A 25984-nucleotide genomic window follows, 5' to 3' on the forward strand; every position below is an offset into this window, starting at 1 on the left:
CTGAAGAACCCGTTCATGTTCCACTGCAGGCAAAACCTAGCTGGTTCCGATAAAGCTGGGGTGGAATGACTTAGGGTTTGATTGCAAGTGGTGTTAGTGCTCGGATGGACCACATTCCTACCAACGGTGTATGCTGAGGGTGAGCTTACAATGAGCGGCGGAGATCCTATGGCAGTTGCATGGCGATCGGATGGTGTGTTCCGTATGGAACGTGCGGAAAAGGCGCAAACGACGATCCGTTCGCAAATCCAACCCAAATGTAATCAAACACTCACCGAATACAGCCCCCTGCGTGTCCCAGCCTAGCTACGTCACTGAGAGTGCGAGTTACATAAGTTAGATTGAGTTCCACCCGTGAGTACCTGTAAGAGATTCCCGCCAACATTGTCATCGTCATTGAGGCACTCACTGCAGACGCGTCGCGAATGTTCGACGCGCGTCTGAAACACGTGTACGGCTAGAGCGTGAACGTTTTAACATCCACGCGAATAAGATCGAGTATAACAAGTGAAGTGAACCAAGTAACCGAGTGAATAATAAAGTGTAATGTAAATAGTTCAGTGCAGAGTAATAAAGGGCAGTAGTAAAGTGTAGTGTAAACTCTTTCATTCCGAATTCCCGACCCTCGATATACAGTCCACCTGACCCAACCGGAGTTGGCCACGGTTTTTTTTTTTTTAAATCTTTATTAGAGTGTATTTTAACGCACGAGGGCTAGTTCTACACTAGTTGGCCACGGTGTACAGCGCCAACAGACGGTATTTCGGTATCGCTCTCGGTGCACGAACAAGACAGCTCTACAGATGGCTGGCCCGGAAGATGGGCCCACCAAATGCATGGATGTCCCGACGGCAGGAAAAAAGAGGGCTGCAAGGGGCGATAATCTGTGGGTTGGGTTGCTGGGGCTAAGAGCTTGGAAGGTTCTGTGTTTGGAAGTAGCTTCACTTCACGCGTTGTCCTTCGGGGTAACGGGTAGAGTCCGATGCGTCCCAAGAGCTTGCAGGCCTTGACTTCACACGTCGTCCAGAGTGAAAGCGACCACTGTGGAGAGGGGTGCTAAGAGAGCATCAGAAGAGCTTACGACGGCGGTGTGGGACTTACCACCCGGGTTGGGGTTCCCGGGGTGCCCAAGGTCCTCTAAGGAGGAGGTAGATGTGACTTGACTTCCCGCGTTGTCCATTGAGGTGGCGGGCAAAACCCGCCGTGTCCCGAGCCAGTTCCGGAGTGGGAAACGGCCACACTGACGGGGCTCTGGCTACCAGGGGTTCTAACTGGGCAGCGAACAAAGTGGAACAGGAGCTCTTCATCCATATTACCTTCAAGACGCCAGAGTCGATCCAACGATTCCGGTTGGGCTAAAACGTCTGGTACGTTGGCGCCCTGACCTTCTGTGCCTGTGTTTTCTGCGCCGTTCAGGTGTTCATCGTAGTGCTGCTTCCACCTTTCAATCATCTCGCATCCACCCATCAAGATGCTCCCATCCTTATTCCGGCACATTTCAGATCGCGGCACAAAGCCTTTGCGGGATGTGTTGAGTTTCTGATAGAACTTCTGCGTTTCTTGAGAACGGTACATCAACTTCATCTCTTGGCATTCCACATCTTCCAGGCGGAGCTTTTTGTCCTGGAATAGGCGGGTTTTCTGTTTCCGCTTGAGTCTGTGTTGTTCCACGTTTTGCCGTGTACCATGCTGCAGCATTGCAGCCGCGCTGCATTCTTCTCGCAAACCTCATGGCACTCCTCGTGGAACCAATCGTACGCATAGGCGACATTTGATTGTTTCAGTCGCGCTAGATTGTACCGAGGCGGGCGTCATTACCGTACATCGTTAATGACGGATAGTTTTGGGCGCAGTTTCACTATCACCAGGTAGTGGTAGGAGTCAGTGTTACCGCCACGATAGGTTCTGACGTCGGTTATATCGGAGAAGTGCCGTCCATCGATTAAAACGTGGACGATTTGCGATTCTGTCTGCTGAGGTGATCTCCAGGTGTACCGATACGCGAGGCTGTGCTGGAAATAGAAGCTACGAACGGCCATATTTTTGGAGGCGGCAAAATCTATCAGTCGTAGGCCGTTTTCGTTCGTCAGCCGGTGGGCGCTGAACCTTTCAATCGTCGGTCTGAACTCCTTCTTCTGGCCAACCTGAGCGTTCAATTCTTCTATGATGATCTCGATCACCCGATCACGCGCCTTTGCATATCACCCAGAGGCGCGTCCACGTTCAAAACCATGGGTAGGACAAACGTTGGCAAATATTCAAAGTTACTTTATTTGAGAGGCTCAAACGCAAAGAGTGTAAGTGACATTTTGGTCGGTTTTGAGTTGAGTTGAGGAAATTATACTATTTCCAAGCGTTCTAATGATATTTTCAGGTGATTTTTTCGCTGAACAGAAAAAAGTCATAATTCTTAGAAGACTGGCTAGCTTTTTTTTAATAAAATCTAATAGGACCCAGGAGAGTTTGATGCTTCGTAGTATCAGAGCAGGCATATGACTAAGATCAAGTACATTTTTTAGAATTTCTAGTGACATTAAGACAAGTATTACTGTATGTGTTTTCGCATGATTTTCTCCTAGAATTTCATCAGAAATTTATTCAAATGTTTAGATATTACTCCGGAAATTAGGGAATCTTCCAATGAATTTCTCCACGAATTTTCCTAAGGAATTTCTCCAAGAATTTTATTAAATTCCTCAAGATTTCAACATGGATTTTCCCAATGGTAACCCAGTAATGGAAAATTTTTAAAGATTATTTCAGAAATCAGAAATCAGAAAATTTATTCAAGAATTTTCTAAAGAAACTTCTCCAAGATTTTTTACATCGAAAGTCCTAACTCTTTCAAGATTTTATTTATCGATTTCTCTGGGACATCTTCTAATAGACTCGGTCAAAACATCTTCTTAAATTAATCAATAACTGGACTAAACCTTTATGAATTCCCTCGAAAAAAAAATCTGTAAAACTCTTGGTAAGATCTCTTAGAGTAACAACTGGCGAACTCGGTTTGAAGGATTAGTGAAAAAAATATCTGGAGAAAATTGAAAAACGAATTTGGGAAAAAAAAAATAAAAGTAATACCTGAGGAAATTACTAGAGGTAATAGCTTTGGAATTCTAATGGAATTCCATGATCAAATTTAAGAGAAATTCGGTGTTTCTGGAGAGATCTCTGTAGGAAACCCTGAAAGTATACTAAGTAAAATCACTATGATAATTCCTGAAGCTTTTATTCAAGGAACCTAAGACGCAATTTTTGAAGAGCCTGTTGAACCCGTTATAGTCTCCGAAGGTTTTTTGGAGCCTGTACAGTCTGTAGCCAGTGAGGTTTCTAGTTTTATGTATATTGAACAGATGATGAATAGTTCAAGTAATTTTTCAATTTTTCTGCCTATCTTGTTATTTTTTGGTGAATCGTGGGTAGGACAGTGCTTGGATTGTCCTACCCAGGTATTTTCGTGCGAAGTACATGTCCTACCTGTCCTACCCACTTCCCGCGCCACTGGTATCACCCATCACTATGAAAGCTGTTCCCAACTCACTCGTGTTGCCGCAGCTCCGGTAGATGGTATGCTTACCTCCAAACGTTCGCACCATTGCTCCTGTCCAGCACACCTCCTGCAACGCTACGATGCCGAAACCGCGGATCTTCAGTACATCGGAGAGTATGCTTGTACTTCCGATGAAGTTGAGAGATTTGCAGTTCCACGTACCGAGTTTCCAATCGCTAGTCTATTTCCGTCGCTGAGGTCGTTTTTTATCCAAATGAGCTCAAACTTTGGGAGGTCACTCAGAATTTGAATTAGAGCCGAATGAGTGTTTTAGAGAAAACATTTTTTTAACCACCCTATTGTTCATATGGCTTACATCAATCATCGATCTTAGATAAATTTTAAATTATCTCCAGCAGAACCAGCTACTTCTACTTGTCCAACCAACGTCAAGATCTTCGATTTCATCAAAAGTGCAGGCATCATTCATTTAAGGCCATCGGTTTGCCGTAGAATAATAAGATGAAACATGATTGATGGTCTGTGCAACTATGAAGTTATTAATTTCAATCACGTTGCTCGGTGCGTTTGGCAGCCGATGACGAAGAAGAATGGCTTGTAAATGAAGCAACCATGGTAATAAATGGATCGATATCCGTTTGAGCTCAGCGAACGAGCTCTAATAAAGATAAATTAATGGAATTGATTTCCGATTGTTTCACTGTCAGGAATATGGAGAGTGTTGAAACTTATGAGGATTGTCTGTGTTTGCATGATCGCACAAGGTGTTTGTGGAATTGTGGATAAACCGAACTAGTTCCAACTAGAAGACTAAATTATTTATTTTTGGCACGAATTTGCAGAACTGAAGATTTTTTTTTATTCATTTGTAGATTCATCTGTTCTTCATACACATTTAACATTTATTGAAGGCTTCAACATTGGATATTTTTGCTTCTCTAAGAATGGAGTTGATATTACTTAAAATGCATTAATTTCCAAAATTCACGGAAGACTTAAGTGGAACTGATATGCGATTACTTTTGATTATAAGACAATAGAGCTTGATGGTTTTCCCTATTTTTCTGGAAAAATCATGTTGTCTCATTAGCGCAGCTGAAACATAATTGTAAGATCTGCTGAAAACAACTATCCACTCAATTTCAATGAAAACATAAACGGGACGATTCACGACAATTAACTACATTCAATTAACAATTATTCCTTGCACATTTAGCAGTATGGGTTTAACCTGTATATTTATATAGGCGTTTTAGAATTTTCAAATTAATTTATGAAGCTATATCGAGACACATTAAAATATCAGTGCAGTGAGAACGTTTTCATGAACCTTGGAATAATTTTCATTCCAGTAACAATTATGCAATGTACTTATAGCAATTTGGCTATAAGTATTTATGTGTGTTTTATTGGATGCATACAAATTAGATCACTAATATCGGATAATTTGATAAATTTTAAATGTCACCACAACCCAAAAGGTGAATCATTTGTAAAAAATTTGGCCTTTATATCCGGCTTGATGTTTGTAAGTAACGACATTTTCAATACTCCCGAGTATTTGGTACAGTAACAATACGATTTAAGTTTTCATTTTAGCCAAAGATATCTTACTGGATAGATTGTTATACAAAACCTGCAAGAATAACATATTGTTCATGCTTCATAACCTTATTCCAATTATAATCTTGATGATTTGCCATTTATAAGAATGATGAACCACTCCAGCCCCGGGAAGATGAAGAAAAATGGCATCCAATATTCCACTGTCGTCTCCCGAGCCGATGACTGACTGTCTGGTGGGTCCTGTGGTTGGCAGTCAGAAAACCGCCTTTTCCACGTCATGCCCATGCCATAACTCAAAGGGACACAAGTGCCTTTCCTGGGTGATTTGGCGTTTGATAAAATAATGAATCTCACTCTGGTCTGACGTATGAAGATGTATTGATGTCTAACTTGCCATCGCGCTGTCGGTGGTGTTCAGTTGTGATAGCCGAATAAACAAGCGTTTAAAATATTATATTTTTTTGTTATTGTAGTCTTTATTAACGACACTATCAGTATTTAAAGAAGCGAAACACTCTACGTTTTGCCAATGAAGGAGTGTACTTAAGGAATAATTTGAATTTATTTGGCAATACATAGATTAAAAAAATCACTAATCATATGTTAACGGTAAATTGATGATAAAGCAGTGAAAAATTTCAAATCAAAAATTCAAAAATCTATATTCCTCAAACAATTTTGAATGAACAATGCTAAATTAAAAAAAATAGTAGTAAAAACTTGTAAAATAGGCACTAAAAATTTAAAATATCCCAAGACAAATAAATGATAATAAGCAATATACAATAAGAGAAAGCCAATAAAAAAAATGAAACAAAATACTTATTAATTCGAGAAAATTAAAATAGCACAAAAATTAAAAATAAAAATCTAATAAAAACTGCTATGTCTAATTTATTGTTGTTATTTTGTTTGATTATTTTGGCAAAAAATCATATTCTTAAATGTTATTTTGAAAGTGTTTAATGCTTATTGACATCCAATGGTCAATGATTGCTTGATTTGAATTATTTTCATGACTGTTATTGCATAAACCGGTGATGGTTATCCTTTTCCTTGGGAAGGATCATATTTTTCCCGTTCAGTTGTAGTCTCCCAGCCAGAACCCAGCATCGAGCTCAGCTGGCAATCTATTAGGTTTGGACGCAGCACAAATTGACGCGAGTAAAATAAATTAGCTGCTCTATTATGTTAGTCGCTGCCACGCTGAATGCTAAGGCTGCACAGTTGGGAATTTTTATCTTGATGGGATGTAATTTATCACAATGATGGTTGACTGACTGTGCGAAGTTCCGTGCCGGTTGTTGGTGTGGTTTCGTCACGAAGAAGAATGGGAAGATGAAAAAAAGATGAGCTCCGGAGGGAAAAAGTCGATCCATTCGACTGCAGAAGTCATTAATTTAAAAAACTTCTGAATCACACTTTCGGATTACGTACGATTTTTGCACAAGGGGAGTAGATTTGATAAATGAGGTTCGATTGAATAGATGAATGATATGGGCTCTGAGCGTACATCTGTGGAAGGAAGTAAAACAAATGAGAAGGTTTGATTTCGGTTATTAATTTTATGATACAAAACTCAAACTCAAAACATATTTTAAAATAGCATAATACAAACTGGTCAGTCATGAAATAGGAAGTGACTTTTCGGCACTGATTTTACTAGTTATTTGAGCATTTCCATTATATGCTCCCATATCATTCATCATTACATTACGTTTGAATTATTTGAAGAGATCCATCGTGATATTTTGTTTTACAAAAAATCTAGGCATTACATATACTGTGATTGGACTAAATGTACAAAATGAAGTGAAGTTTGCGAAAAAGTTAATCGTTTTTTAGTTCACTGACAAACTGACAAACGATTTGTACCAATGTACAAATGTAACAGATCTTAAATTTTTAATTTGTACGAATTTTGTTCCTTATCCGAAATAAGGATACACGTGTTTTTGGATTTTTTTTATTAGGGTGACCATTTCCAAAATAGGGTGACCAGAAACATCGAGATTATGCAACATTTCTATTTCTTAAAATATCATAACTTTCGAACCGCTTGGCCGATTTTCAATTTCTTAGACGGCATGAAAGATAAAGATTTTGAGTTTTCAAGAAAAATATAAAATTTCACATAAAATAGATCAATAATTTCCGTTTTTTCGTGTTTTGAAGGCCTCGGGACCAAAGGGGCTATTGCTGTTCTTATTTTTTTTTTGAAGGTTCAGTAAATTTTACGTTTACTGTTAAATTTTCAGTGATGTTTGTATTTTATTTTTTGAGATATATATTTTTGAAAATGAAAAATCAGTCAATTTTCATTGGCACGCACTGTAGATCTCGGCGGAATTGATTTTTTATGTCTAAAAAAATCATAACTTTTGAACAGCTTAACCGATTTCCAATCCTTTTTTTGAAAAAATATATTTTCTGAAAAGTTGAAATCTTGAGTTCGAGTTAAAATTCCATAAAAAAGATTGGAAATCGGTTGAGCTGTTGCATATGTTGATTTTTTTTTCAAGTCGAGGGTAGTACACGACAATGAAGACGGCCTTACAGTTAAGGCAAAATACGCGTATCTGTCAAAGAATAGAAAACTGTAGAGGAATTAAATGGTACTTAATTCGTTTTTTCGTTTATTTATGAAGTTATTTTTTGTCAGTGCACTTGACACATATCCAGTTACCGTGGTCCGAAGACAAATTGATCACTGGGCCGAATTTGATGAAGTCGGTACCAAAAAACATTTCCTTCCAAGGATGCTGAAATTTTCGTTGGCACCACAGACATTCAATGTTTTCTAGTTTATAAATGTCTAATGATGATTTTTTACTATTTCATTTTTAGTAGGATCAGCATAGAAATATTCACACTTTTTAAGGTGTAAGCAATACAGTTGAAAATGTTGGTGCCAAACAATCCACTGGTGCTATGCCTACATGTCAATTTTGAGTGTTTAAAACGTTGTGTACGCTTTTTTTTGCTCTATTTCAATACATAGCAGAAAAATTTGTACAAACTGTAAGCAGCTACTTAGCTTGGAAATATAATTAGGCGATGTGAGTATTAGAGTGATGCAAATTTTGAAAATTTGACTTCCCTATGCTTAAACGATTTATATTATGGTAAATAGCATCCTCCCAAAGTTTGAAGTGATTCGGAAGAAATTTTACTGTGCACAAGTCATTTGAAGTTTATATGGAGATTACTATGGAAAACGCTTACCTTTTGTGTTCAGCCCTCTATCTCGCCGTCATAATATTTTATGGAAAAGTGAACAATCTCTACTCATGTGAAATCCTTGCAGCTACAACTTTGCCGAAGACCACAATTCGATTGGACGTCAGGATAAATTGCTATTCATAATCATAAAGTTAGTTTGCATTTTACATGCTTAACCAACTGCTCGGCAGGCAATGAACCCAGTCTGGCATTGTTCGGAAAGGGCTTTCTCAAGAACATGATTGAGTTCAGTTTAACAAAAAAGATCTAAATAATATTAAAGCTTTAGAAAAAGCAAGAGAGCAGGATCAAACATGTCGCGCGTCGGTCTCGTAAGTGAAAAAGTGGCGTGATCGATGAGTTCGGTTGAAGAAAGTGAAAAAGTGCCGCGATCGGTTAGTTCTGTTTGATCTTTCGACCTTGACACTTGCTTTTGCCGGGGCGAGCGACGAGGGCAGGATCAAACATGTCGCGCGTCGGTCTCGTAAGTGAAAAAGTGGCGTGATCGATGAGTTCGGTTGAAGAAAGTGAAAAAGTGCCGCGATCGGTTAGTTCTGTTTGATCTTTCGACCTTGACACTTGCTTTTGCCGGGGCGAGCGACGAGGGCAGGATCAAACATGTCGCGCGTCGGTCTCGTAAGTGAAAAAGTGGCGTGATCGATGAGTTCGGTTGAAGAAAGTGAAAAAGTGCCGCGATCGGTTAGTTCTGTTTGATCTTTCGACCTTGACACTTGCTTTTGCCGGGGCGAGCGACGAGGGCAGGATCAAACATGTCGCGCGTTGGTCTAGTAAGTGAAAAAGTGGCGTGATCGGTGAGTTCGGTTGGAGTAACTGAAAAAGTGCCGCGATCGGTTAGTTCTGTTTGATCCTTCGACCTTGACGCTTGCTCCTGGGCAGTGCGTCAAGAAAGCCCGAACAGTTTTTTTTTTAATTCTTTTTGGGTCGCGCGCTTATTTTTTTTCCTGAGTGCTTTTTTATAGCCGAGCAAACGAGTGAAGCCGAAAGTGGATTGTGGCTGCTCAGTCAAGGATAACGGATCAATTGGTGAGCTCGTTTCATGCTACTATTTCTAATCTATAAAATATGTATGACTGCACATTCAATCGTTACAATGGTGGGATGTAAATATGATTTTTCAACAAACTATGGATGGTTCGTCACTGTGAGTGTCGACACAAACTCTGATTCAGGATTTTTTTATGTTTAACTTTTTTTTCAGAACACCTCTTATATACCTTTATTTTTGTAATTAAAAAAAACTTTGAATGGTTCGACACTACAAGTGTAGACTTGCGAAAGGTTCACTTTATTCAACAAACTTTGGATGGTTCGCCACTGTAAGTGTCGGCATAAGAATAAGAGTGTTCTATGATGTCCCAACCAATTTTTTGTTTCTTTTCAAATGAGTAAAATATAATAACACATGCTTTCGTCCTGACAGCTGTAGGAATGTTACATTTAGGTATTTGTTCAACAAACTTTGAATGGTTCGTCACCTCAAGTGTCGGCATAATTTTCCTCTACATAGAAATTGTTCATATCAAATGAAAATATTATATTTACGTATAAGCATGTATATATCTCACAAATCATTGTTTATCATGGTCTAATCGCTTATCAAAGTGAATCCTATGACCCAACGATCCTCCCCATTAACAAACATCCCTCCCAGTAACCTTTGTGGAGATGCAGAGGCAAACACGGTCTCCAAAAAGCAAAGGTTACACACTAACATTCCTTCCCCCAATCCCACCTGACTGCAAGGACGTGGCCGGCGCCGTTATTGACCCTGTATAAATAGAGGCACTGAATTATGTACACTGAAGAAGATTATGGCCAATCCCAGCCGAACTTCTAGTTGATTCTTTGTGCATTTTCACTGACTTCGGTCAATTACGGAATAGCAACCATTGATATGTGTAGTCAGTCTAAGCTAAGCTAAGCTACATGCTTAACCAACTGCTCGGCAGGCAACATTGGTACTCCTGGTGGGTAGAATAGATCGAAGTAATCCAGGCTACTATGTTCTACAGCAAAAAAGCAGTGTTGCTCTGAAAGTAATTGAATGATCATCTTAGCATGGTTTAGACTTTGGAATCAAGAATAATAAATTATCCTTAGGTCCTAGCAAAATGTAATCTTCGGCAAAGTTCACTTGGGAAGAGTGTGTTCACTGTTTCATATATTATTATGACGAGCAGATAGAGGACAGAACACAAATGGTTTATCTTTTCCATAGTAATTTCCATATAAACTTCAAATGGCGTGTGCACAACCATTCAAATCAATTCAAATTTTGGGAGAATGATTTTCATCATAATTGACATCGTTTAAGCATAGGGGAGCAGAAACTTCAAAATTTGCATCAGTCTAGTGAGCATCTTATAATTTAACTTACCTTAATATCTTAATTCTAATCATTAATGAATTTTATTTACATATTTTCAACAATATATGTTTTTAGTTTTCTTTTGAAATTCAGTGCAATTGTTTCGTTTCTAATATTTTTGGGTAATAAGTTGTAATTCACTATTTCTGCATAAAAAATGTGTCTTGAAGCTAATTCAGTACGAGGTCTATCGGTATAAAACCTATCCCTATTCCTGGTAGCATGTGAATGTATGCTAGTTGCTGGTATGATTTCAATATTGCTTTTATTAATTCTCGATTTGAGTTCCGATATATCGGAATATCGATATTTTGCTTTCGATATTCGATATTTTTGTACCGATATTTTCTATTCAATATATCGGTGATATCGATATTTCCTTCCGATATATCGTATAACAATATTTGGAAGATAATTGTGGGGTTTCTTTCAAATATAATTTCTAATCGTATTTTTTTTTGGGAATGAAAAGAAGATATTATTTGTTATGGCTATATCGTTCATGCGACTCAAAGGTAAAGGGAGTCTATAGAAGATTGTTTTACAAATGATGAAATGAATAGGTGGATGGATGTCGCAAGGGAGCGTTTACTGACATGTACGTAACAAAGGACACGGGATATACTACAAGAGATCAAATATTGGTCGTTGCAGTGGTTTTTGTTCTAAACGGAAAGAGAAGAAAAAGAAAAGAATGCGTTTCCCTGATATGATATTATAAAACTTAAGAAAGTTTAATAATATCATATCAATTAAGTTGTTATAAAACTTAAGAAATTAAAATCTGTTTAAAAAACAAAAAAACCAACAAAATTTCAAACAAATGAAGCAAAACTATATCAACCCTGCTATAACTATTACACAAAAAAATATAATATTTTTGAACTGTGATTGTAATTATGGTACTATTTATAACTATAAAAGTTGTACAACAAATTTACAAATGAAGGACCCAAACGCAAAAGTGTGTAAATGACATTTTGATTGGTTTTGATTTGAGTATATTGAAATGTTTCAAGCCTTCCAACTGTATTTTTGGTAATTGTCAGACAGAAGAATAACATAATTCGTAGAAGATTGGCTTGTTTTGTTGGCTTACATACAATTTATATGGAATAAAAAATTTCAAAGATGAAATCCAGGTTTTTTTTACCTCCTTTTACCTACTTGAGGGGAAAAAAAATGAAAAAAAAACATATTTTGTTATAAATCCGTTTCAAAAATAAAGAGTTTGGTTTTCGTTTCGCGGGTTTTGCTGGGCAGTGTTTTGGAAAGCCCAAGCAAGACGTTTCGTTTTCGGGACGCCGGGAGTTTGGTTTTCGTTCCGCGTGTTGTGCTGGGCAGTGTTTTGGAAAGCCCAAGCAAGACGCTTCGTTTTCGGAACGCCGGGAGTTTGATTTTCGGTTCGCGGGTTTTGGTGGGCAGTGTTTTGGAAAGCCCAAGCAAGACGCTTCGTTTCGGGACGCCGGGAGTTCGGTTTCCGGTACGCGGGTTTTGCTGGGCAGTGTTTTGGAAAGCCCAACCAAGACGTTTCGTTTTCGGGACGCCGAGAGTTTGGTTTTCGTTTCGCGTGTTGTGCTGGGCAGTGTTTTGGAAAGCCCAAACAAGACGCTTTGATTTCGGGACGCCGGGAGTTTGGTTTTCGTTTCGCGGGTTTTGCTGGGCAGTGTTTTGGAAAGCCCAAGCAAGACGTTTCGTTTTCGGGACGCCGGGAGTTCGGTTTCCGGTACGCGGGTTTTGCTGGGCAGTGTTTTGGAAAGCCCAAGCAAGACGTTTCGTTTTTGGGACGCTGGGAGTTTGGTTTTCGGTACGCGGGTTTTGCTGGGCAGTGTTTTGGAAAGCTCAAGCAAGACGCTTCGTTTTCGGGACGCCGAGAGTTTGGTTTTCGTTTCGCGTGTTGTGCTGGGCAGTGTTTTGGAAAGCCCAAACAAGACGCTTCGTTTTCGGAACGCCGGGAGTTTGATTTTCGGTTCGCGGGTTTTGGTGGGCAGTGTTTTGGAAAGCCCAAGCAAGATGCTTCGTTTCGGGACGCCGGGAGTTCGGTTTCCGGTATGCGGGTTTTGCTGGGCAGTGTTTTGGAAAGCCCAAGCAAGACGTTTCGTTTTTGGGACGCTGGGAGTTTGGTTTTCGGTTCGCGTGTGTTGGGAAGCCCAAACAAGACGGTTCGTTTTCGAGGTGCCGATAAGTTTTCCTGTTCACGCTGTGTGAGTGCGAGTGTTCAGTCGAGGATGGATTACCAACTGGTGAGCTCGTTTCATGCTTATGATAACACATTTTTTCATGTAAACGTTATTTTTTTGTAATATTCAATCAAACTTTGTATGGTTCGTCACTACAAGTGTCGGCATTATGCCTGTTTTATACAATTCTAGTAAACATAGAAACTTTTTGACATTACTTTATATATTTTTTGAATTGTTCGGCACTATGAATGTCGACGTTTATTTTGAAACTTCTACCAAAAACTTTTCTTCTTGAAGCATAAATGTTCAGTAATACTTTTATGTAATTTTCAAACAAACTATGTATGGTTCTTCACTACAAGTGTCGGCATTATTCCTGTTTCATATAATTTAAAACATACGCATATATATATTTTTTTTCGCCATTAATGAAAACTTATTTTGAATGGTTCGACATTACAGATGTTGACGTTTATTTCAAATCTTCTACCAAAAACTTTTTGAGACAAAACTAAAACCTAGCTTTAAGTATAAACCGTATTTTTCCTCCTTATCCATGGATCGCATCACCGACCAAAGGTGACTCCCAGATCTTTTCCTTTTCCACTAATAAACACCCTTCCCGTGGTGATTGTGGAGATGCAGAGGTATTCTCGGTCTCTAGAAGCAACAACCATTACACCTTAACATTCCTTCCCCATCCCAACTGACTGTAAGGACTTGGCCGGCGCCGTTATTGATCAATAATATTAGAGCTGCTAAAATTGCACTCCGAGAGTAAGCGGAAACTCCCATCCCTTATTCATTTGGATCGCAGTGCAATTATTACCAGCTCCGATCAATCACGGAGTAGCAACCATTGACATGTACAGTCAGTCTATGCTATGCTATGCTATAAATCCGTTTCAAAAATATAATAATTTATGGATCAGACCATCTTGATAACAAAATTATATTAACTAGTGTTATGTTTAACTGCTGTTGTGTTATGATCTTGTTATGTGATTCTGGTTGGGACCGAAAAACTTAAGTATTCAAAAAATTATTTACGAATCCCAAGAAACGACAGATCACTTTGCTCTATTTAAATATATCATATGATATTCCAATATATCGATATTTTGAATCAATATATCGGTGGTATCGATACTTTTATTCAATATTCGTATCAAATCAAATATCGATACTTCTCAATATCCCCAGTAAACACACCCTCGTATATGATGGTATACAAGAGTACAAATTTGGAGGCGACATACGTATATCTTGCATGCAGCTTCTGTACTCTTATGCACTATCGTATACGAGTTTGTGTTCACTGGGTTGGAACGTCCTTACTTTAAATATGCACGCCACAAATTGGCCATTGATTTCGGTACAAAATTAGTGTGGACTAGATTATTTTGAAATATGTGATTGGAAAGTTGTTGAGTCAGAACTTTTTCCACAATTTTCGACAGCGTAGGTAAAACTGAGATAGGGCGGTAATTAGTTTTATCATATTTACAAGCATATAAAACATGCTATTTTTAAGGTGTCATCAAATACGCAAGTATGAATCGCTTCATTTACTAGCTCTGTTATTTTTCCAATAAGATAACTTCTGCACTTTTGTATCAACTTTACGGAAATTCTATCGAGTCCACTAGCAACACTGGAATTGAGAGATTCATCTACTTTTATGATACTATCCTTTTCAACTCTAACGAAATTGAACTGCTTGGGGCATAAAAGAATGAAATGCATATGAAGTCGTCTGAGGTGCACACATTTTACCAACGTTTATAAAATAATTATTGAAACAATCAGATATTTCCTTAGCATCATTCTGCATTACTCCACTTTACTGTAGAGCTATATTTTGAGATGGGCCTAATTTGCTTTGTTGACTCCTTTAATAATTGCCAAGTTTTTTTTCCATCACCTTTATGGCTTTCAATTTTAGTTTTGTAGTAATTTTCTTTTGCCATTTTAGTTTTGTTTCTTATTTTTCGCAATCTTGTGTATTATCTGTGTAATTCACTTTTTAACGGTGAGTTTGGCACTGCCTCTTTAAATAAATGATAAATAAATATATAAATAAATAGATATATAATATATAAATGATTTTTACGTTCAATCTCAAGTAGTAACTCATTGTTAATGTATGGTTTTCGAATTAAGTATGATTTTTTTGAATGTTCTTTATGTTTTTCAACAATGCTTGAAAGTGTTTGCGTAAGGGTACTGAAACTGTCACGTTCATTTACAATTTGGGCAAATGAGGTATTGAGGAATCTCTCATACTTCACACAGTATTTGATTTCCTGTATTTCAGGTTTGGAAACTTGAACCTCGATAGATTAATTTAGAGTTTTATGGTCTGATGGGGACATTCAGTGTCTTTTGTAAAAATGATCTATGGTAGAAGAAATGGTATTCGATAGACGTGTAGCATGCAAGCATTCAAACATGTAGCATTCAAGCTATTCAGTATTATAAATCCTAAACTTTCCACTCTATAATGATAGTTTTCAACTAGCTCATTAGAGCTATCCAAATGGTTAAGATTAAAGTCACCGCAAACAATTAAGTCATCAACGCTTGAGATAAGCTCTTCAAATTTATCAAGGAACAAATGAACATTCCTTCCTGGATTATAGACGCCCATTGCTTTTATTTTCAAGTCTAATAATTCAATGATCAGGAAATTATTTACATCATAATTGATAGGATTTGATGATAATGATCATAATTCCATAATTGACCCTTCAATCTATTCAAAACAGAGATACAAACTCCTGCTCCTCGATCTTTTAAGTAATTGGAAATTGTAGAAGAAGTTTTAGTCAGGCGATAGAAGCTACACCAGCAGCAAGTAAGGCACATTGGTCCAGATTTTCAAAGAGCTAGCAAAAACCCCATATCCAAACTTAGTTTTTAGTTGAAAAACAAAGTCAAGCATTCATCTACTATATCAGATAGTTGAGAACACGTACGAGAAGTTAAAAATAAACGTGTTTTTCTACATGTTCAGACGTTGTATAGCTGCATATGTCCAACAACCTAATGTTTTGCTTCAAAACTCATCTAATCCATTTTTACCGAAACCAGTGAAAAATTTGGACTTTAGCATATTTTTTTTTCTGGTCTATAACTCATTCTCTCATGCATTCAACTTCTTCGGATTCAGATTTATATTCAAGTGCCGTTTACCTTATATAAAATAAATACTTATTGTTGTTAGTACTTGTACTTGTTGTAAGTTTGTAAGTTTATTTATACCGTATAAACCCCTCCCCGCCACTCCCCGCGGAGATATCTTGCTCAAACGTGCGTTCAAGACTAAGGAATCGATTAAAGAAGATTTTTCTCGCCTAAGTTTGCCTAAACGACAGTTGTTTGAAAAAGTTGAGAGCCAAAAAACGTATGAAAAAAAGCATTTTTGTTAGAATTTTGCCCTATGACATCCAATAAATTGTGAATACGCCCAAAATAGAGTCCACAACCCTAAATCATGTTCGAAAACACTTCACAAAATAGTGAAATATTGAGAATGCGTAATTTATGTCATGATTTTTCAAAACTGGACAAATGTGTGAAGCTATTGCGTTTTTACCAAAAATGGATCTCGAATCAAAAATAGGGCCTAAAGATAAAGAATCGAAAATAGAGTAACTTTTGATTAAGATCTTGATAGAGATAAGACTCAAACTAAAATAATTGTTAAATCCAAATTTAAAGGAGGAAATTTAGTATGGTATAAAAGTGAGGTTAGGTCTACTGGAGCATGGTTTGAAGGAAAAATTATAGGGGTTAATAGTTCTAATACGTTTTATGTCAATGTTGATGGAGCTGTTTTGTTAGCTATCAGAAATCAATCGAAGCTCCAAGTGATGAAATATATATATCGCAATGTTGAAACATAAAATAAAGTTCCAACGAGAGCTCACAATCAGTCTAAACCTTCAAGGAGAAGTATTAGTGATGATTATCTATGACAAACTGAGAGTTCAACAAAACCTCGTAGGAGTAAGAGAGTATGGAAGACACCAGATAAATTTATGTTTGAATCTTCATAGTGGGTAAAGTTGAATTTAAGTAGGGAGGTGTTAAATGGATAGCTTGTAACCCCGGTTTATAGTTAATCATTTATTGATAAGTTAGTAAGTTAGTAGTATAAGAAAAGATAATTATCTTGTTGAGAAACTGTACTTTCGGTTACACATGTATAAAAGTAGTAGTGCTGAAAGGCTCAGCCTCTTTTCCTGTGTGGACTCCGATGAACAAAATGGTTCAAATGAAGTGTTGTTTCTATCCGGTGAGTGGCAATAGACAACAATTACAAACTTCGAGGAAAGGGACGGGTCTGGGACCCATGAGCTTATGAAATCACAAGGGAAATTCAAAGCTTATTGTTTGATAACTTGTAAATTCAGAACTTGAGGAAAAATATTTGGTTCTGAGAGGAAATCTGTAGAAATCTAAGAGAATCACCAAAAGTTGCATGATTATTTCAAACATAATTTTGAGTATTATCTGGCACAATACTAAGGCTAATTATTCATACTATAAAGACATTAATATAATAATAATTAAATCAGGTATACCAATAATAATTTGGACCAATTGAGACTGTTTGAACAAAAAAGATACATTTCGAGATTATTTGAGGTAATTGATCGAGTTAGTGATTGTTTCGAACTTCTGGGAGAGTTTTTTTGACTGGAAATATGGGAAATTCCAATATCATGCCGCAGTAAAATGGTTGAAATTTCTTGCAGTATATTTAACAAAGCTTACAGTAGCGAAACCTTAGCTTATTATGATGTATGTCGAAAACACAACCATGTATCTAACCTACACTTTCTGGGACTCCCATGAATTCACGTGGTTGAACTTGCTAACCATCCCGCTTTCGCATGACTCATACCCACTTACTTAAGCCGAAAAACTCATTTTTAAATTAAGAAAAAGTTATGAAGAAGAAATTTGAAATAAGTACATTCCGGAGAGTAAATTCTGTACAAAACAACAAACATTGAGCGAAGCGAAAAATTACGCAACAATCTACAACCGCAGCGTAAACTTCACTATCAGCTCACGATTATGTTTGAAATTGGCTTAATAAGGCATTAACAAAGAAAATAAATTGCCCTGCCATAAAAGCACTTTATCAGCGTTTGCTATCTTGACAAGGAAACCTAACCAGTTTTATCTAAAATTATCACCTCTTTCGTTTGCTTGAATTAATAACCGCGATTAGCCGGGCACTTTTAGTCTATTTTTTACTCGCCACTGCTAGCTGTCGAGTGCGGCCATAATGTCGATGTGAAATGGATTCAAAGCGAACGAAGCGGATAGAGCAGGCTGGCGCAACTGAGTTACTCATACATTCTGATGTCTAAATCAAATCAAATAGGACGTTTACAAAAAAAAAAATTTTGCAGGACGTTCCGAATCGGCAATCAATTGAAGAAGCATTTAAAGAAAGAACACCAGCTATGTGTGTTTTTAGTAGTCAATAACATTATAGACATATGAAATAGTTACAACAATTTAGCAACACAAACTTCAAAAATATTGTAAATTGATGAGTCGATAAAAATAGCAATGATAACTTGGACACTAGCAATGAAAATCAATCAACATGCTATTACAAACAGCACTACAAACTTTAAAATATTTGAAGATGAAATTAATATTAAGCATCAATGAAAAATTGGAAAAGAAAAAAAAGGAAAAATAAAAACCAGTTCTGAAACATAAAAAATTTGCCAATAAAACTGAGAAAACAGATTTCCATCCAGGGGTTCCCTAGTGGAGGTAGCATCAATAATGGAGGTAGTGCGATTCAATATGTTTCTCAGTAATTAATGATGTGTGTGTATGTGTGTGTGTGTGTGATACAATCCACCTCCCACTGGCCGGCAGTGCTTTTATGGAAGAAAATTGTATGCATGTATTTAATGATACCCTTCGATATCTTTATATCTGCAGACAATTTTAGCCCAGGAGATGAAAGGTGATAGCTCTACTGAAATTCCAACGACCCATTTCAAGAATGGCAGTAAATACACACACATTCTGAGGTCATTTTTATTTACAGTAAGCCCCGCATAAAAACATCCAGATATCAAATGGATATATGCAATGTTTTTACACTTCCCGAATCGAAAATTATATTTTCGACCCTGGCACGTATTTAGTTTGAATTGGTAATAAGTGAGTAAAGTAAACAATAATAAAGAACGATTTTACCAGGATGTGAAGCAGTTTTTCTCCGTCGCTGCACTGGGGTTTCCGTAAATCACTATACACATTTTCACTGCACTCCACGCGTAACACGTTCGATCCTGACCGCATCACCCGCCCCGCAGGAGCAAGCGTCGCAGTCAAAGGAACACACACTACTGCAAAACAGGGGAAAAAATTCTCCGGCAACGAAAATACGCGCGAATCCGTCAGAAAAATCAATCGGACGACGCAAAACCGAACTGTCCTGCTTGGGCTTCACGAAGCACTACCCAGCAAGGCGCTCCAAAACAGGGAAAAAAAAATCCAGCAACGAAAATACGCGCGAATCCGTCAGAAAAATCAATCGGACGACGCAAAACCGAACTGTCCTGCTTGGGCTTCACGAAGCACTCATGTTTCTCAGTAATTAATGATACAGTGATATTTTTTTATGATGAAACAAGCATTCGTATTCCCATAAAGAAGTGCAATTTTAATAGAAAATATCATTCTAAAAATAATTAAATTTCATTGAGGTTACATAGCAGCTATTCAGCATGACCATGCTGAGGGTCGTGGGTTCGATTCCCGCTGGTCGAGGATCTTTTCGTAAAGGAAATTTTCTCGATTCCCAGGGCATAGAGTATCTTCGTACCTGCCACACGATATACACATGCAAAAATGGTCAATAGGCAAAGAAAGCTCTCAGTTAATAACTGTGGAAGTGCTCATAAGAACACTAATCTGAGAAGCAGGCTTTGTCCCAGTTGGGACGTTACGCCAGAAAGAAGAAGAAGAAGAAGTTAGATCGTCTAGTCTAGATATGAGGAAAAACGTCTGACAATAATGAATGCATAGTCATGGTCGCGGATCCTATAAGGAAAAAATGTGCGGTAAACACTACCATTTTAGGGGATTAACTTATGGTGAAACCTGTCGAAATCCAAACAGGGCTGTCACAATGACAATCTTGATTCATTTTTGCTCAGATCCCCCTATTGTTAGAAATAGTATCATTTAAATTTAGATTGTGAAATTCTTCTCGGAAGTAGAATTATAGACAGTGCCAGGTGAACGACAGATAATATTTAGTAAAATGCAAACCTTCGTTACCGGTCATCAAAAATATCTTTTAATCACGTTGCGAGACAGAGTAATATTATCTTCGACTGAAAAATGACCGATTGTAGATTACGACTCAGCCATGGGTCCCTATTCATTTTCTCAACGATTTTTTTCTCCATCCATCAAAAAAGAAGTCTGCAACGCTTCAATCACTTAATGATTAGGCCCCAAACACGTTGCCTGACAGGGCAAAAGGGGAAAACAGAAGATTAGTCGATATTCCCTCCCAAGCCTCGCTTATTACAACATATCAATCAGTCATATGGCAGCAGGGCGGGTATCATAACAATCATCCATCATCCTCGGCTGACTTGCGGCGAATAAAACTCGTAGTTTTTTCGTCGCTGGCCTACCTGCCGCCCGGGCGGCGATCCATGAGGTGGAACGAGGGCACAGTGGCGCGTCTTCATACAAAGTTCGGGAAAAATCTCAAATGCGTCAGCGCGTCATTAGGCAGACGCCAATTAACGAGCGGATCGGCGTATTGAGGATTCGGGGCAAGTTCTTCAATTACAGTCTGATCAACGTCTATGCAATGTCGAATGACAAACCCGATGACGTGAAGGATGCGTTTAATGAAAGTCTGGACAAGACCATTGTAGAATTCCCGAAACACGACGTGAAAAATGTCATCGGCGAAGCAATTGCGTAGATCGAAAGAGAGGACTTCTTTCCCCTAATCATTGATACGGAGAGCCTTCACTCCGTTCCCTACGACAACGGCCTAAGTTTAGTGAACTTAACTGATACCAGGAAAATAGCAATTAGTATCACCTACTTTGCACGCAAGGATAACCGTAAGCACACCTGCCAACACCCAAATGGCGAACTATGCAACCAAATTGATTATGTTATGGTAGACGACTGACAAATTTCCGACGTCATCGATGCTAAAGCTTTCAGGGGTCTTAATATTGACTCAGACCACTTTCTCGTTGTAAGCAAAATTCAAGCGGGTTTATCAACCGTTGTGAGTTCAAAAATCGGCAATCGTTGCGTTTTAATATCCAACACCTCGCATCAGATGGTGTCGTAGCGGACTACCATCAAAAGCTCGACGAGTGGATTGGCGAAATCAACAAGAACATCTACCTCAGCGACCCGTGGGAGTCAGTCCACGGAGCGGTGAGCACAGTAGCGTGAGAAGTGGTAGGTGCTGCTCAACGAAGACCAAGAATGGTTGGTTTGACGGAGAGTGCCAGAGAATGACGGACGAGAACCGAATGTTGGTGTCTGATACCCCTCAGAGCAGAGAGCGGTACAAGGAAGCAAGGGCAGCCGAAAAACGGACCCATTCAGAAAGAAAAAGGAGTATGAAAAGGCAGTTATCGCTCAGGCGCAAGAAGCCATGTAATAGAGTGACATGCGACGGTTCTACGAATCTCTCAATAGTGTGCGGAGCAAAACAGCGGTGTCTTCCACCATGAGCATCGATCGCGAAGGAAACTTGCTGAAGGATAAAACAAATCAATGCCGTCAGGTGGAAAGAGTACTTCGAGTCATTGTTGAATGGAGATCGGACAGCAGAATTCAAATCGATGACGATAGACAGGCTGTGGGTCCTCCAACGCTAAACGAGGTAAAGAAAGCTATTAATGGGCTAAAGAAAAACAAGGTCAATGGGATGGACGTGCCCGGTTCTCAAAAACAGAAGTGAGCAGCAACACAAAATCCTTCACCGTATCATTTCGAGGATATGGGAGGAAGATCAAATGCCTACTAGTTGGTTAGATGGTCTCATTTGCCCTTTGTACAAGAAAGGGCATCGACTGGAGTGCGTCCACTACCGTGGGATAACACTACTTAATTCAGCGTACAAAATCATATCTGGAATTCTGTTCAACAGGTTGAGAATGCATGAGGAGTCTTTTGTCAGCGAATACCAAGCTTGTTTTCGAGAGGGTTGATCCACGATGGATCAAATGTTTACTTTGCGTCAAATTTTATCCAGGATCTGGGAGTTCAACTTGCAGACTAATAATCTGTTTGTTGATTTCAAAGAATCGTATGATTCAATTAAGAGAAACGAGTTGTGGTAAATTATGTCCGAACACGTTTTTCCGGAGAAGCTGATTAGACTGAGTCGTGCAACGCTTGATGGATCTTAATCATGTATGCGGGAGGTGGACAAGATTTCGTCATCGTTCGTAACCTTAGATGGATTGAAACAGGGAAACGCTCTTTCAAACTTGCTGTTTAACATAGCGCTCGAAGGTGCTATTAGGAGAGCCGGTGTGCAGATACCACACCGATACCACACGTTCTCATATGCTCCTTGGCTTTGAAGACGATATCGACATCATCGGGATTGATCGTCGGGCAGTGGAAGAAGCGTTCGTTCCTTTCAAGCGGGATGATCAGTGAGGATCGCACTCACGATCAACACCACAAAAGCGAAGTACATGATAGCTAGTGGTCAACGTGGGTCTGGACGTGTTAGTGATAGCGTAATGGTGCTAAGTGATGAAAAGTTTGATGTAGTGGAAGAATTCATGGAACTTGAAACACTAATGATGTGCGATAATGATGTTCCCCGCGAGCTAAAAAGACGTGTTGCGGCAGCGGTTCGCGCTTTCGACGGACTCCGTAGTCCGTAATCAGCCGAAGTCCTGTGTCCTGCAAACGAAAACAAAACTCGCTTTATATAAGACACATATCATTCCGGTTGTCCTATCTGGCAATGAATCATGAAAATTGAAGGGAGTCGACGAGAGCTTTTGGAGTGTTGCGAACAATAATCGGCGGTAAATTAGAAAACGGACTCTGGCGTTGTCGCATTAATTAAGAGTTGTACCATGTTTATAAACAGGTGGATATTGTCAAGCGCATAGAATACGGCAGGCTGCGCAGGTCACGTTACCCGTATGCCGGAAGAACGACAAGCAAAGATAATGTTCAACAGACAACCCGGACGAGGCCATCGTGGTAGGCCGCGCATACGATGGCTTTTAGCAGTTGATGAGGACTTAAGGCTCAAGAATCCATCATTCAATCATCAGCAATCATCAAAAATGAAAAACCAGTTTTTTCGTTCAATTTTATAGATATCCTCATAAAAATCTATCACTGCATTACAGATAGCTAGTGCAATGCAATGATAGATTTTCATAAACATTGCTTCGGTTTTGAGCAAGAAAACTGGTTTTGAAATTTTTCAAAACGATGATGGATGTTTTCCTCTTAAGGTCATCTAACGTTCAGGGCGACTGAAATCGATTGGCGCAAGACGGAGCCCAGTGTAGAAGACCATTCGGCGTGAATTCATCGTATCGAATTGTAGCCCATCAAGTATCAAGTAAGTAACATATCATGATATATGAAAATGTAATTTTCCCCACTAGACAAACACCGAGAGGAAAAAGTATTGTTAGGCTGAAAGTGCATTTGATGTTTTTTAGTAATAGACTAATTTTTTTGAAACACTTCACATGCAACGGACGAAATGTCAAAGAATATTTTTTCGTTGAGATACGGCAGTTTGAAGTTTGCTAGATGAACTTCAGTTGATGAATGCAAAGCAGTCCAATTTTGCTGACTTTTATACGTTAAAGGATGCCACCAAATACGAAAACAAAACTGATCAATCCTAAATCTAGGGAAATCATCACTTAATGGAAGGCTTGGCCGAAACTCCTCTGCGATGCAAAAATTAGTCAATTTCTAGGTTTCCCTGATGAGTAAAAATTGAACTCAGAATTCACAACACAAATCTCGCTGAACTTTTCTAAACGACCCAAGTAGCATTGAGAGTCTCTTTCTCAAGTAACATTGCTCACTGAATTACAGATAATTCAGCTAAAATGATTGTTTTACAGATCATTTTACTACTCATAAAAGCATCCCGAGCAAATTCGAATAACAACCGCATAACATAGTAATAACAAGATGTATATCATAATTTTATTTTGTTATTTTTTGTTGAAAATTATGAACATTGGTATGGTTTACATTCTCTTTGTTCAACAGCTATACCACAAATTGCATCTTCCGTTGCGTTTTTTTGTACGAATCACTGGACAAGGACATTTTCTTTGATCTATAATAGAAAATCTCACAAGAGCTCAAGTATAACACTATAACAAATGGAAGAGAGGAATATATGAGAGAGAGAATGAGAAATCCTCAAACGATGGCACATGGAAATGCGAGGATATTTTATGGTAATCCTTGTCAATTATCAGCTTTGCTTATCTATACTTATACTTTCATTTATCTTTTGAGTGACTCGTCCGAACAAAACTGGCCTCGCAAAGCTGGGATGGCGCTCTTTTATGATGACATTTTCATCGGTTGCGTTTTGTGGCACTTCTTTGCTATTTTTTAATTGCCTCTCTGCTTGGTATTTTTATTGCTCCCTCACACAGAGGCAAAGAAAGCTAACTGATCTAGAGCATGTTGCTGAACTTTGTTGATGTTGAGGATCATTATAAAGCCTGCTAAATTAAAAAAAAGTCTATGAACAATGTTACACGAGTGATTTTGAGAACTGTTGAGGTTTTGTCCTGTCATGCGCCACTGTGCGAGGGCTTGGGCGTTGCATTGAGAATGGTTTGTATTACTTGGCTTGATGGAACGCTAACTCCGGGCTGACGATGACGGCTGCCTACTGGCTGGAAGGTTCAATTTGTGTAAACATCGTCATTCTCGACTAAACGGACACACAGGGAGGTGCGCAACAAATCATCATTCATAGTCAATCGTCCGTCCTGACGGAGACCACCGTCGCCATTCTGGCGTCATTCACGGAATCTCCTGTTTCGGTTAGGCACCTCAATCGGAATAAATTGCATCTTGCTTCCCATAGATGCGATCCACCATGTCGCTATACTTTGTTTATAACAAGTCTCGAAATGTGGGAGAAAAGCATCTAAAGCACCTACAACATGCTTGAGGTAGAAAAAAAAAATGCAGTTTTCACAGACCAAAAATACTTCCCATGAAGTAAATTGTATTACTGTGACCGGCGAAGAAAAGATCATTAGGGTCGGTGTTCCCTTAGTGGACAGTCCCCTATAGTCGCACTAGTGACTTTTCACGGCCGTTTTGCTTTAAATCTTTTCAAAACATTTTTTGACATGATGGTCAGGACCTATTTATCTAAGTACCATTGATTTACATCTTGATTTTGCTCAAAAAATGATCGAAAAAATATTTTTGCTTAAAATTTGAGCTCCCTAGCGCCTATAGTAAACCTATTGTTCCTAGAGTAGCACTACTGAGAGAAACCATTTTTTATTATACGAAATAATTGATGAATTAATAACTTTTTTTTACATCAAACGAAAGCTTAAGATCCACACTTTGTAGGAAAAATATAAAAGTTTTGTAAACAAACAGGTTTTGATAAGTATTTTACCGACGCCGTGATGCTAGTGCTACCATAGGAACAGAAATTAGAAATAGTGCTACCGTAAAACGGGGTAACTTTGATAGTTTTTTCGAAGAAAATTTGAATATTTTTGCATGCTGTTTCAAAGATTTACAATTTATATTTTTAAAACAAGTACTGGCATCCTGGCTATCAATTACAGTCGATAAATTGGCAAAAGATTTATTTTGAATGGATATATAATTTTTCATATAATCGAAAGTTGGTTTTCTGTTTTGGGGTAACTTTGATAATGGAGTATGATTCGAACAAAATTGAATGAATTTCGAACATTTGTAGGGCATTGCATACCTCTAGGCGTTTAACGTTATATGGAAATTTCTGACTTAGATTACAAAAATGGTCCCAGTTCGTGAAAATGCTTTTCGCTAAGAGATTTG

Source organism: Aedes aegypti, chromosome 2, assembly GCF_002204515.2.
Source record: "Aedes aegypti strain LVP_AGWG chromosome 2, AaegL5.0 Primary Assembly, whole genome shotgun sequence".
NCBI lineage: Eukaryota > Metazoa > Arthropoda > Insecta > Diptera > Culicidae > Aedes > Aedes aegypti.